The sequence below is a fragment of the Chinchilla lanigera genome, unplaced genomic scaffold (assembly GCF_000276665.1).
Source record: "Chinchilla lanigera isolate Chin_1 unplaced genomic scaffold, ChiLan1.0 scaffold00002, whole genome shotgun sequence".
In the NCBI taxonomy this organism is placed as follows: domain Eukaryota; kingdom Metazoa; phylum Chordata; class Mammalia; order Rodentia; family Chinchillidae; genus Chinchilla; species Chinchilla lanigera.
Window position 1 is genome coordinate 46,570,160 of NW_004955403.1, and position 13,988 is coordinate 46,584,147.

Here is a 13,988-nt window from a genome sequence, read left to right on the forward strand (position 1 = left end):
TATTTTGTTTTAACTGGCATTGCTTTTGTCACCAGGGACTTTGAGGATTTCTCCTCTACTTGTATTTCTTTCTTTGGAGACCATGTTTTCCTTTTAAGATTCACTTTCCACACTGGCATTCATCCAACCCTCCCAGGGATGCTCTGCCAGGCAACCTGGGTCGGGACCAGGGACCTTGACCACCTTGTCCAGGGACCAGGCGTCCCCTGTGCCACCGCCACACTGCCTTCCAACTCGAACCAAAGCACCCTGGCTCTCTTACCTCTTTGGATGCTTGATTATAAATGAATATGGTCAGTTCCCACCTGTCCTTCTGGACATTTGGAGACATCTGGACTTGTGGAAGACACCTGTCTTCATACCTGCTCTATCAGGTCTCAGGCAGAGATCTTTGATTGCACTAAAGCAACTGAGAAGCCTGACTGGAGACAATTCTTGATGCCACAGTCAGGAAGGGGCCAGACAACAAGATGACCTCTGCTAGGCACCCCCATCGCGGACTCCGATAGTGCCCCTTTCCATCCATAGTCCAGGAAGAGCCTACACCATGAAGCTGCACCACCATGCATCATGGCAAATCCAGAATCCTCAACTCTGAATGCAAGCAGACAGCGTCTGCCAACTGGGTCAACCGAACACAGCAGACGAAGGCCAAGGATTCCTGCAGCTCAGTTCACACAGAGCCAGCAGGGCTGAGGGTTTGCAGGCACGTGCGTGTCTGTCGCCCAAGAGGAGGACAAACCTCATCTAAGCAAGGGCTCAGAAATGTGCAGCAGGTGCTCTCGGTTACTTTCCCAGGAACTCAGGGTGAGACCTCTAAACACCAAAGTGTTTGATAGATGGAAGGAAAGCTAGTGGCTGTCAGAAGCAACCTGGGTATGACTGGCTGTGGCTTATCAGCAAATGGTAAGTTATGTCCCCAATATTTTCTCACTGAGCACACATGGGATTAAGCAGTTGAGGATATAATTATATTCAATTCAAGCCATGAGGCTACCATGTTCACACAGTTGATAATAGTATAAACTCTCCGGCAAGTGGAGTATCTGAGAGATAGGGAAAGAATTCCTTCACACTGGAGCTGCACACGGGAGCCCAGATACTCCTGACAAACATCAGCTGCAATCAGCACACCTTTTCCAAGTCCTTGCACACCATCCCTGCCCCGTGGGTAGTGACTATTCAGACAGCCATGCACCCTTTTCCACTGCAACTGGATGAATGCATGGTCACTTCTCTGCTGACGCTAAGCAAGGACCAGTGTGGTACATCATGCGGAACTGGCTTCCAATTGCATCTCTACCGCCTTCTAGACATTTCTAGAGACATTCTAGCTGGGTGTAGTGGCTGAGGCAGGAGGGTCACAAGTTTGAGTCCAGCCCAAGACAATTTAGTAATTTAGCAAGATTTTGCATCAAAATTTTAAAAAGAAAGAAAGAAAGATCTGAGAATGCACGAAAAGAAAGCTATTGATACTCAAGCACAACTTGGTTTTCTAAGTCCCAGAATTTCCTCTATAAAATAGAAATAATATAGACTTTTAAAAAGCCTTTTAAAAAGAAAACACAAAGCACCTCTACTTTGGGACTATGGCAACAATCAAAGATCATCTTTCTCAAGCTCTTGGCCGGTAGTGGGTGGCCAAAAAAATATCAGCTAATATCTCTTGGTTCAAATAGGTGCTGCCTGCTACATTTGAGGTCAGGCTATTCAAGAGCCAACTACACATCTGCTTGATGCCTAGCTGCCTGGTACAGTGTGCTGCGTCTAACCATGGTCTGCTCTTTCCACAAGCGTCCCCTGGAGAACCACGCGCTCCCAAGGGTGAGCTAGGCAGTTCCTTCCGGCTCTATCTCTCCAATACGGTAACCTTGCTTGGAAACTAGAAATGTACATTACAGAATACACAGTATTGGAGAAGACTTAATTACCGAAATAAAAAAGTCTTTCCATGTATGCTGTATAAACAAGTAGGTGCTAACCTGCACCAAGTCCTGTGCATCAGGAGGCCCCAGGGAATCTGCAATGAGACTTTCAAGACCGTGTTTCCTGGGCTTGCTGGGATTGGGGGTGAGGGTGAGATCAGAGGGAGAGAAAGAGGTTCTCAGCCTTGACCTTGCTCTGGCTTCTGAGCTGATCATGAACAGTGCTATTATAATTGCTTAACAGAACCGGGGATATAGCTCAGTGGTGTAAGCACCTGTCTGGCAAGTGCAAGGTCCTGAGTTCGATTCCCGGTACCAAACAAACAAACAAACAAATATAATTGCCTAACAAACATCACACATGGGAGGACATCTGTGGCCCTCACTTGTCACCCGAGGATCTTCCCAGTACATTCCAGAATCCTGGATTTCTATCTCCAGTGATGGCATTCAACTGATACTATATGAATACATCAAAATCCTTTAGGGACAGTTTTTTTGACCCATCAGGGCTATAACAACAGGGAAAGGGAGAAAATACACAGCTGGAATTTCTCAGGATCCTTCTGTAGGCGACTCTCTCGGGGGTGAGTCAATCTGCCCAGGGAGGAGTATGAAAGGGCTGCTCCTGGAACTCTTGCGTACTAAGATTTCTTTGGGGAGGCTCAAATTTTTTTCTTCCTCCAAAAGCAATTCCTTTGAAATCATTTCATCACCTACCAGCAAAAGGCATTCTGTGATGTGGAACTCGCTTGCCTAACAACACTTTCCAAAAAGCAACTTGGGCATCGGGCATTGACACCAACCCAGACTGTGACCTCTTAACCACCGACACCGACTTTGCAGCAACCATTCAGGTAATTCCCCATGTGACCGACCAATTCCAAGTCACCACCAAACCAACTGCTGCAATATCTAGATACGCACAGATGGGAAGGTACAATCACATTATAAAATTAGGGGCTGTATTTGGACATTGTGCTTTTGGCTTTTGAAGTTGTTGTTACCCAACACGGTCCTCATCTGATCCTTATAACTGTCCCCTCCCTCAAAATGACTATCTGGGGGTGCTGGGGATTTAGCTCAGCGGCAAAAGCGCCTGCCTGGCAAGCGCAAGGTCGTGAGTTCGGTTCCCGGTACCGGAGAAAAACCAAAACAAACAAACAAAAAAAAGACTATCTGGGCCTAGGAGTTCCCTACAGCAGGGCCCCCACTGCGTGCGACTGGCCTGTGGCTTCCCTGGTGAGGAGCGATGACTCCTTGCTCCCAGCACCTGCTTCGCATCTCATGCCCTGGAGCTTCTAGTCATGGTCCTGTCTGGCCTGAATGCGAAGAGCAGCATAAACAATCATGCCCCTTCTTGGCAGGGGCAGTGCCCACACTGCTGAGGATGCAGGCTTAGAACAGCGGGGCCGGACTCAGCTGAATTCTCTCACCCAGACAGAATGTTCCTCTTGACATCTCTGCCAGATGCCAGCATCCAGTGTGGGGTGGGGTTGGGCTGAGCACCCTCCTACCTGAAATTCCTGCTGAGACCAACAGGAGTGATGAACGGTCCCTGTTCAGGGCCTGGGAGTGTCCCACTGTGCATTGGTCCCGGCTGCCTCTGGCCGCATGGAACACATTCTGTGGTGGAAGGAGGCCGCCCTGGGGGAATGGGGTGGCTCAGGGGATGGGGGAACCAGTGGGGGACAAGGCGGCCCTTCTGAACCACCCCAGACAAGAATGGAGACTTTGACACCAGGCTTGGCCGGGGCCGGTACATTTGGCCACCAGCCAAGGATTCCACTCAGTCCTGTCTATTTCTGGCCACAGAGTGGGAGTACTGAGGGCACAGGGAAGTGGTAAGAAGGTAGGCACACAAAGCTCAATATTTTTCAGCTTCTAAAAAGGGGCCTTTGTTGGCATAATTTGCTGTGACCAATCAGGGTTCCCCACGGCCCACCTCAGCTCTGGGTGGAATCTCATCCTGACCAGGCTGTTTCCTGGGGAAGCTGAAGGTATGATTTGAAACACTTTAAAATGTGTTTACAGGGGGCTCTTGGATTGGATCAGAAAGCAAAAGTCAAATATATGTAAAGTCCATCAGAGACACATCTCACCTCCCCACATGTCGTTCACAGAGAAAGGACAGAGAAAATCCTCAGTCAGTGCTTAAGGCAGTACTGAGACTGACTATAAAAATGATGACCATCAGGTTCAGTTTACCCAACCCCTATGAAAAATGGAAACGTGATTCACCTACAAGCTCACATGTAATAATTAGAAGAACGTTGGCTGGGTGAGGTGGTGCACGCTTGGAAGGCTTGGAAGGCTGGGGCAGGAGGATCTCCACCAATTTGAAGTCAGCCTGGGCTACATAATGAGCCCAAGGCCAACCTGAACTACATAGTGAGACTGTCTCTCGGTAAAAAAAAAAAAAAAATAGAAGAACATGGGGCAACCTCGGAGAGGGCCCTCAGATTCCAAATGGAGAAAAGTTGGGATTTATGGGTTACCTAAGAAGTAGAAAGTACCTGATACAGTGGCTGGTTCATAGACACTGCGTAACAGGTGGTAATTAGTTTAATTTAAAATTGAGTCTGGACAAAATCCAGGGGGACATTCCCTGACCCCCTAACACACACACACACACACACACACACACACACACACACACTTTCTTAGAACTCACATCAGAACCACATTGCTCTGGGTTCCGGTGCACCGGAAAGGAGACGCTGAAGTCCACAGAAGACAGCCAGCGGAAGGCGGCAGGAGTGAGGACCGGAATGGTCCACACGCTGGGGAAGCCACGCGATAACTATTTACAAAGGGCAGCTCTGCAGGGTTGGGGCGCACTGTACCCAGTTCCTGCAGGAGGACAGCCAAGGGAGCTCAGGGATTGGGGTGTGGGGTGGGATGGGCAAACTGGGTGGGAGATGGTGGGAACCCTGGGCTGGCAAGATGCACAAGTCATTTTTTTGAGACGACGACGACGGTCAGCTCAGCTCCTCAGGGACATCCTCCCCGAGCTCCCTGCTCAGCTTGCCTTGTGCCTTACGTAGGGCCACTCGCCTCGGCTTGGCACACCTTTTGCATCCCAGGGGCTGCTGGGCCAAGCTCTCATCTGAGCAATGCAGCCTAGGCTGAAAGTCAGTGCTTCGGGCCTGTGCTCCCTGCATGAGAGCCAAGGGCAGAGGGCCGGTGACAGAGGGGGTAGCTGGCACCGAGCCCGCAGTACCCTCTTCAGCCTGCCCGGAGGTGTCTGGCTCAGTGGGGAAGTCAGGGAAGAGTGCGGTGCTCAAGCTGAAGAGCCCAAGTCCTGGGATTCTGCTGCCCGGGGCAGCCCAGTGAGCAAAAGCAGCAGGCACCAACCGCCACGTCGGGGAGCCGGCCGGGCTCAGCTGTACGATGCCAGCTGGTACTGGGCCCCCAGGGGTCACTCAAGACAACGGCACCCACAGGGTAGTGGCACAGTCAGAGGCCTGAACGTTCTTACTCCAACCAAGGGGGCAGATGCTCTGAGCTGCCTTAAGACTGAGCAGCACTGGCGGATCACAGGCCTCCTCTGGGCCTCCTACTAGCAATGATGCTAACCTCAGGTACTGCGTCTCCAGGCACGCACGCCTCCCACGGCCAGCTCTAAACTGCCTCCACTCTTTTAGCAAGACAAGAACTAGCTTCAACCTGCTACGCACAGTCACCCTTCGGATGTGACACTCTCTATTCTAGAACACTGCACATCCAACTCATGAACACCTATGCACATTTAAAAAAATCCTGAGGAATCTACTAGAAAACCATAAGAATTAATAGATAAGTTCATCAAGGCACCAGGATACACGATCAATGCACAAAATTTGCTATTCTGAGCTGGGTGTGGTGGTGCTTGCCTGTAATCCCAGCACTCGGGAGGCTGAGGCAGGAAGATCTCTGTGCATTTGAGGCCAGCCTAGACTACAAAGTGAGTTGAAGTCAAGTCTGAACTGTGTAGCAAGAGCCTATCTTAAAAAGACCCCCAAAATTTACTCTTCCTGTAGTAATTGTTCAGTGAACAATCCCAACAAATGAAATTAAGAAAGCAATTGAGGGCCAAATCCCTGGTTTCTTGGAACATGCCATGCTCCTTCCTTTACCGATTATCTGAAGCGGCTTGTTATGGTTGATACATTGTGTCAACCTGGGGAGTCTAGAGGTTTGGCTAAGTGACTCAGCAGGAAGCCAGGGTGCTTACTTTGTATACATCCTGAGGCTGTGCAAGAGGAGGGCATGGACATTATGTGAGGGCTACACCTCCCTTAGGTGTGGGTAGCCTGTTTGCAGTGTAAGGGAGGGAAAGAGGCTGCTTGCTGCCATTCCACTGTTTGTTCTTGTTGCTTTGTTGTCTTCTGCCTGGGAGCCAGCCAAGTACGGACTGAAACCTCCACAAACTGTAAGCTAAATAAACCTTTCCTTTCTTCATTTTGGGCGTTGGGTATTTTGTCTCAGCAACTAGAGAAAAGTGACCAAGACACTGCTTTAACACAGTAGAACTGCTCAGTACAGAGGCCACACAGGTCACAAAGTGTAAAAAATTTGCTATCTTGCTCTTTACTGAGGAAGTTTATGGCCTTTGCCCTAGAGAGAGGATGGTTTTGCATGGATTCGGATCAGGGGGAAACAGCCAGATAAGAGATGGTGGCAACTCTCCAGGCGCCAGGGAGGAGGGCGTGATATCATGACATGTGTCACAAAGCATCATGACACTGGGACAACGGATAATGGAAAGCAGTTAGTAGAGGTGGGCATGGCTCTGAGAGCTGCCAGGGAGAAAAAACACACCTGGGGATGGTGGCACACACCATGATCCCAGCTACTCAGGAGGCTGAGGCAGGAGGATGGTGAGGTTGAAGCTAGCCTAAAGAAAGCAAAATAGAACAAAAACGCCTGAGGAATATCAATTTGAGAAAACTGAAAAGGATTAGCAACCCCACAGGGTTTCACTGATGTCTAAAAGCTAGCTCTTTCTTCGTGGTCACTAAAGTGGTCCCTCTGCATCTGTTCAGCAGAATGCTGTGAGCACATGAATTCCAGGCATTTCAAGGTGGGTTTAGAATCACTTCTCGACACGATTACGGGCACACAGGAGCGCAGTAACTCCATCTCCAGGGAGCCTGATGCAATCCAGGCTCCCTCCTCTCCCCACCCCGTGCTGTCTCCAGCCCAAACGCTACAGATGCTCGGCCAGCGCTCTGGGGCTGCTGTCGGCACTAGGCGGGCACCATGAGGTTTGTTGCCAGGCATCGGAATATTCCTCATGACTGAAACTTCGTTTCTAAATGCACCTATCAAATATCACGTCTTGCTTGTTCCTGCGTCTCCTGCAGTGACAGGAAGGGTGCCTGGCATGCAGGGAGTCACCCGCAAATCATTTTAGTTCAGAAGAGCATGAGGGAAGACCCGGGGAGAAGGAAGGCGAGGAAGGAAACAGAGGCAGGAAGACAGGACAGGACCTGAGGATTCTGCAAAGACCAGCGCTCCAGTCGAAGCTAATGAAAGAACAGGAGTTTTCCCTGCGGACTTGAACACCTCCGCCAAAAGGTTTCTGAGCATGTCACACCCAAGACAGTCACCTGCAACCCACAGGTGTTGTGCTTCCTTCCCTGGACCCTTATAGGAAGAAACTGCTTAAGCCAAATCCGGAGGACTTCTGGATTATGAACTGTGGATTTCAAACATCTCTTCCAAACCCGGTCAGGGAACAGCAATTGAACACCCAATCCTAAGACCTCACAGTATAGCTGAGGCAGCCCTATGTGGGTGTGAAATGCCTTTGAAACTCCTGCTTTCCTCTTGAAACATGCTCTGCTGGTATTCTTCATCCAGGTGCTAGCTACAACAACAAGCAGACTTCACAGAAGTTCATGCGTAACAGGTGTTGGGCACCAACGTTCGCAGCAGTGCTATTTTGAAATGCCCAGTGACGGATGCGCAGATAAACCAGAGTGGTATTATATGCGCACGATGGAATACTATTCGGCCATCAGAGACAGGACCTTGTCACTATGCTACCCTGTGGAAGAAGCTTGAAGACATTATGCCAAGTGAATAAACCAGTCACAAAAGCAGAAACACTGCAAAAGCTCCTTTATCTGAAACAGCTAGGGCAGCCCAACCCCCCAGGACAAAGGAGAGTGCTGGCAGTGATGGGGAAATGGCAAATTAGTGCTGAATGCTTACACGTTTGTCTTTTGGAAGGTAAAGAAGTCATGGAGATGGACAGTGGTAATGGAGGCATAACAAGGTGAGTGTATCGAATGCCACTGAATTGTGCATTTAAAAGTGGTTAAAGTAGTGAATTTTCTGTTACATATATGTATAATAAAAACCAGTGCAACAGAAATGTTTAGCCACGTGTACTCTTAGGTTTGATATCATTTTAGCTATGTACAATATTCTTGAAAAAAGTTCAAGTTTTAAAAATGTGCCTTGCTGGGGATATAGCTCAGCAGCAGAAGCACCTACCTGGCAAGTGCAAGGTCTTGAGTTCGATTCCTGGTACAAAAAATTTAAAAATGTCTTATTTCAATATTTGTATTTGGTTTAAAGAAGTTTTAGAGAGTTGTTTAGAAAACTATCTTTCTTACTAGATCTTTGCTTTATGCAAAGATCTGAAAAGCTGCGCTAGGTTTATCCAGGGCCACCAATAGTAGATCAGGACAAGGATGTATGGGAGAAGCTCGAGGGCCCAAGTTCACGGACACCATAGAGAAGGTGCAGCAGGGTGTGGTGGCACATGTCTGTAACCCCAGCGCTCTGGGAGGAGGAGGCAGGAGAACCACAAGTTGGATCTCAGCCCGGGCAATTTAGCAAGACTCTGTCTCAAAAAACAAAACAAAACAATGGGAGATGTAGCTCCGTGCCAAGGTCCTGAGGTTTGGTTCAAGTCCCAGCTCTGCTCGCCCCCAAAAAATAAAATTGCAAATTAAGCTGTTCATAGTGTTAAGCTGGTCATCAAGGAGAATCAAGGAGAACGTATGGGAGCTATTTCTCAGGACATCCACAGATGCAGCTCATGTGCCTGTCTGGTGCAAATCCTACCAATGCGAAAGCTAAAGGGAGATTGAACGCATTGCCATTCGCACACAGCATATAGAGGTCCTCGGTATCTACGGGGCGTGAGTTCCAGGCACCCCCTTGGTTACCAAAATCTTTGGCTGCTCACCTGTCTGTATAAAATAGCACAGTATTTGCGTATAACCTACACATATGAACCCGTACACTTTAAATCATCTCTAGGTGACTAATAATAATAATTCAACACTCACATGTCACTTAATTCACCTAGATCCCACATAGAACACAGTGCATGACCAATTAAAATGGTGTTTCGGGGAAATTTTTAAAATAAAATTTGGTTTTCTACCTGCAGTTGGTTGAATTTGCAAATGCAGAGCCTGCGGATACAGGGTAACCAGCTATAACTGGATAAAATACTGGCGGTATCCCAGTTACAGGGATCCAAGGCCTAGGTCAAGAGCTTGTGATCAACTGTGATGTTAATCACATCCTCAGCTACCCCGACAAAACCGTTCTTGCTCTAACACTTTTCTTTGCCAAACATAACTTGCCTGAGAACATCGTTTCCTCCAAGGAAAATGCACAATACTTTTTAGAACTCTGGACAGATACCTGATATCTATAAACTGTCACAATCATGCTTTATCATCCTAAAACAAGGGGCTACTCTGAAAAGGTGGTACTGGAACTCGAGGCTTCTCTAACGCAGCGTGTGGGAGGTCAGCGAACACACCTGGCCAGGTTGTCGCCCCCCGAGCACACACTGTAAAGGCCAGGAGTGCATCTGCAGGATCACTAGGATAGGAGGCTTCAATTTAGATAAGATGCAAGACCGAAAATATTTTTGTTGGTGCTGCAACTACTGCTGGATCTCTGAGAACAGCCACTGGACCCCTTTTCTAGCCTATGACTCCTAGCCTTGCTGTTTTTGTGGCCCTGGAGCAGGATGGGCTGTAGCTACTTCATCTGAGAGCTCATGACTTCTGGGCATACTGACCTTTCTCCAGAAGGAAATGAACAGTGGTAATCACAAGCTGCTCTCCTAACCCCTGGCAGCCCCCAGGAATGAGGAACATACTTCCCAAGGCTTCCAAAATTATAAAATGAAGGAAGCAATCACGCTTTTGCAACTGCAGCTGTTGATGTGGACTGGCTTAGAAAGTCTGCCCCAGTGCAGACAGCCTGTTGGCTGAGGCAGGAGAGAATTTATAGGTGTCAGAGAACTGTGATCTAAGCTTAATGTTCTGCCCCTCTTGAGGTCCTCTGGTTGGGTAACGGGATTGCATCAGCCAATTTATCTGTCCCTGACTGTATCTTGGGAAATCTGTTCTTTCTCTGACACATATATGTGCAACAAACAGAACCACAGACAATCCAGGAGTCCAGCAACAGGTCCTTTTCCCCACCTTGCCTGTCAAGGAAGGAGGGCTCAAACTGAGTCTTAATGATACGACATAAAAATGTCTTGTCACCCCATTGCAAAAGCAAACAGACAAAAGCAATAAAAAAGTCAAAACCAAAGTGCTCTGCTGTTGTAGCTCCTCACCAGACAAAGGCAGAATAAACAAAGCTGTCTCTAACTAAGGACTTTAAGAAAAACTGATACTTCTGCTCCTTCCCTGTCACTGGGGTCCAAGGCATCTTGTGAAGATGCCAGCTGCCAAAATACCCAGGGGACGTTCACAGAGAGGTGATTTCTTCTCCACCAGATTTCTTTCTGGGGACTTTGTTTCTCTAGGAATCCCAGTTGCAGATGATTCTGACATCATACTTCAAAGTGGAGAAACCAGAGAACTCGAAAGAACACTCTTCTCCAGCTCAGAGAGTGCAGCCTGCAGCCCTGGGGAGCTAAGTTGCTTTCCTGGAGTTTTACAATAAGCTGGGAAACAAACCCCCAGATTTCCTGGCTTTACACCTCTTTCATCTCAAGCACCAAATAGTCAATTACTAAACGGTCTGGCAAGGATTTCGGGTAGCAGATGTATAGGAAGCCGAGAAGCTCAGGACAGAGCCCAAGCATGTGAACTCAACAGCAAAGCTGCTGCTATGCTAGAAGCAGCGCGTATTAGAAGCACCAAGGCCCAGCCCTCTGTGTGAAGAGAGGACACTGGCTTCTACCGCCACCAGCTACGCCATCCTGTGTCATCCCAACCATTTCTCTGTTTTCAAGTTTCAGTAGCATAAAATGGATTTAATGATACCCACCTCACTCTTTAGTGGGACACTGTAAGAATCAAATGTTCCAGTGGGTAGCAAAGCGGTTTGAAAGAAATAACATAGTTGGAATAACATATAATCTACAGAAGTTAGATCAACTATAAAAAGCACATTTTGGAGGAAGACTGGGAGAAATTTTTAATATAGACTGAGTAATAGCTGATACCAAAGAATCTCTGTTCATTTTCTTAGGGATAAAGAAGCATAGTAGTAATTTAATTAAAAATCTTCAGCGATCACAATGAAATTCGTGGGGATGAAATGACATGATGTCATGGATTTGTCTTAAAATATTTCAATGGAAGAAGAAAAGAGCCATAGATATATGCTGAAACGTTGGTAAATGTTGAGGCTTAGTGAGAATACACAGGGATTCATTATACCCCTCTCTCTGGTGCATAGTTGAAATTTTTCAGAATCAAAATTTAAATAAACAATGCACAATTTTCCGGGACATTAATCAGCTTCACTGGCCATTACCTCCCGAGCACAGAAGATCCGCTTCCTCCACAAGGCCCTGCCAAATTGGTCATCCAGAGGTCAGAGGGCAAGGGCTTGGGAAGAAGGCCAGGAGGGGGCAGGCAAGGAGCCGGGCCTGGAGGGGGATAAATAAATGGAAGCCTCCTGGCCTCGCAGAATCTCTGGTCTGGGACGCAGAATCTCTGGTCTGGGACGCACCAAAACGTCAGGCCACAAGTAACTCAGATGTGTGCTTGGTCTTCAGACCCAAGTTTCATATTCAGCTTTGCTACTGAATGGCCAAGTGACCTTACACCAAGTCATTTTTTAACAGAGTCACAGGAAGAGAAGCAAACACAGAGGGGCTGGGTAGAGGAGAGATCCGTCTTGACCTTGGGGAGAGCCCTGAGAGACACCAGGGACCCACGGGGTGCATATATACTCTGCCATGGGTTTGATCACTCCAGGAGGAGGCGCCGGAAGGGTAAAGGGCAAAGAGGTGAAGGAAAACAAAAACTGTATTAAAGGAGGGGCTCGGCGAGTCAGACACTCGTGGGCACTCACCTAGGAAGTGAATTTTTCGCCTTCCTTTCTAAGCCTCCTCCCTGGTCATTTAGCACACAAGACGCCACGAATAACAAGTGGTTCTTCAAACATGACATGTGGGCTTCGGGGTCTCCAGGACGGGCAAGGTCGTGGTGAGGAAGGGAAGGCTCTTGAGCAAGTGACACGGGTTCGATTCCCCACACTGCTAAGCTTCGCTTTTCCTTCTCTTCGGAAAGTTAAGGACTGTTTTAAGGTTTCCACAGCTCCTAGGTTTTAGGAGAGCAAACTAATTTGGGGCTTGTCTCCGACTCTGGTGGTATCTCTCCTGTCAGACTCCGAACCACACTAACTCAGTCCCCTGCCGGAGCCCTGATCTGCTGCACACCTGCCCCCACAGCTCTCTCTGATTTGGGGTGCCGGGGTGGGGTGGGGGAGTGATGGAAAGAAAAGAACCTCTCATCTCTTTCAATATTTCTATTCCAATGCTGGCTACCTCGACAGACACCTCGAGGAAGACAGCTGCCCTTCCTAGATTTGCGCTTGGGAGGAAGGGGGCGCAGTGTGCGAAGCGCCCGAGGAAAAGTTGGAGGAACTGGAAACCAGGGAGCTAACCACCCAGCCTGTGGTTCGCTCTAATCGGGTCTGTCTTGAACGCACGAGCCCTGGGTTCGCTGGCCCGTGTCCTTTCTTACTCCATCCCGTCTGGGCGGTTTCCGCAGGACAGGACGGACCCTGGCCCCCGGATGAGCCAAGCCGATTAGGGGGTAAAGGAATTCCTGGCGTGCGGACCGCGCCTCTCCTCCCGCGGGGCTCATCCGAGGCTTTCCAGCAGGCTGGCAAGAAAACCCGGTTCCCGGCTGTGCGTGCTACAGCTGGGGGTCGCAGCGTCTCAGCCCGCGCGCCCACATCCCCAAAGCCACGGCCGCAGCATGTCCCCTGCCCCCTCGAGCTCCACGTCTCAAACCGCGGCCACGGCACAGCCCTCGATGTCCCTGGCCTCACGCTGCACCCTCCATGCACCCTGCGCGCACCGACGCTCCACTGGTCCCGCTCTCGGCTGCGGCGCCTCCCCCGGGCCTGCCAGGCGGGGCTGGGCGGGGCGGCCCGCGTCGGAAGGGACGGTGGCCCCGAGTCTTCGCAGCGCTCCAGCAAGAAGCCCTTGCTCCTGCGTCGCCGCCCGGGGCCCAGCATCTGGGGCAGGGCCGAGGTCCCGGGGCGACGCTCCCGCTTTCCCGCGACCCGCGCTGGGGGGAGTGGCGCAGGGCGCGCCCTTACTTGGTCTCGGGGTCCGCGGTGGCCGGGCCGGGCCGGGGCTCTCCGCGGTGGCCCCTCTCCGCGCCGGTCGCTGCGGCGCCCCTTTCCCGAGCCAAGGGGCCACGCAGACTTCTCCACCCGACCGCTGCACGGAGCGAGCCCAAATTTGGGAAGTGGCGCGCTGCAGGCGCAGGTTTGCTCTTTTAAAGCGAGCCGGGCGGCAAACCCCTCCCCGGGCCCACCCCCTTCCCGGGGCGGCCACCGCGGCAGGGCCGGCCTCCAGCCCCCTTTGTTGTAACCCGAGCCCGGCCCTCCCCGGCCTAGCGGGCTCTGCGGGGGCGGCCGCGCCCCGCTCCGACCCCACGGCGGGTTCCCGACGCTGAGAAGACGCACGGGTGTGTTGCGCGCTGCGCTTTTCCTCCGGGAAGCCCCTCTCCCAACCCCGCCGTGCCCTCGGTTTAACTCTTCGGTGTCCTGATTTACCGAATCCAGCTGCGCATCGGAAAACCCGACCCCTCCCGGCTCCTAGCAGACGTTAACCGTGAG

The 13,988-nt window shown here is 50.3% G+C and overlaps 1 protein-coding gene across 1 annotated transcript in view; it reads right to left on the bottom strand.

Annotated features, from left to right (window-relative positions):
• The window catches only part of Loxl2 (lysyl oxidase-like 2), an 80,582-nt gene extending 66,934 nt beyond the window's left edge, over positions 1 to 13,648 (bottom strand). The window contains exon 1 of the mRNA XM_005373698.2: positions 13,464 to 13,648. The gene's annotated coding sequence lies outside the window, so the exon portion shown is untranslated. The remainder of the gene's footprint in view (positions 1 to 13,463) is intronic.
• Positions 13,649 to 13,988: the final 340 nt, after the last annotated feature.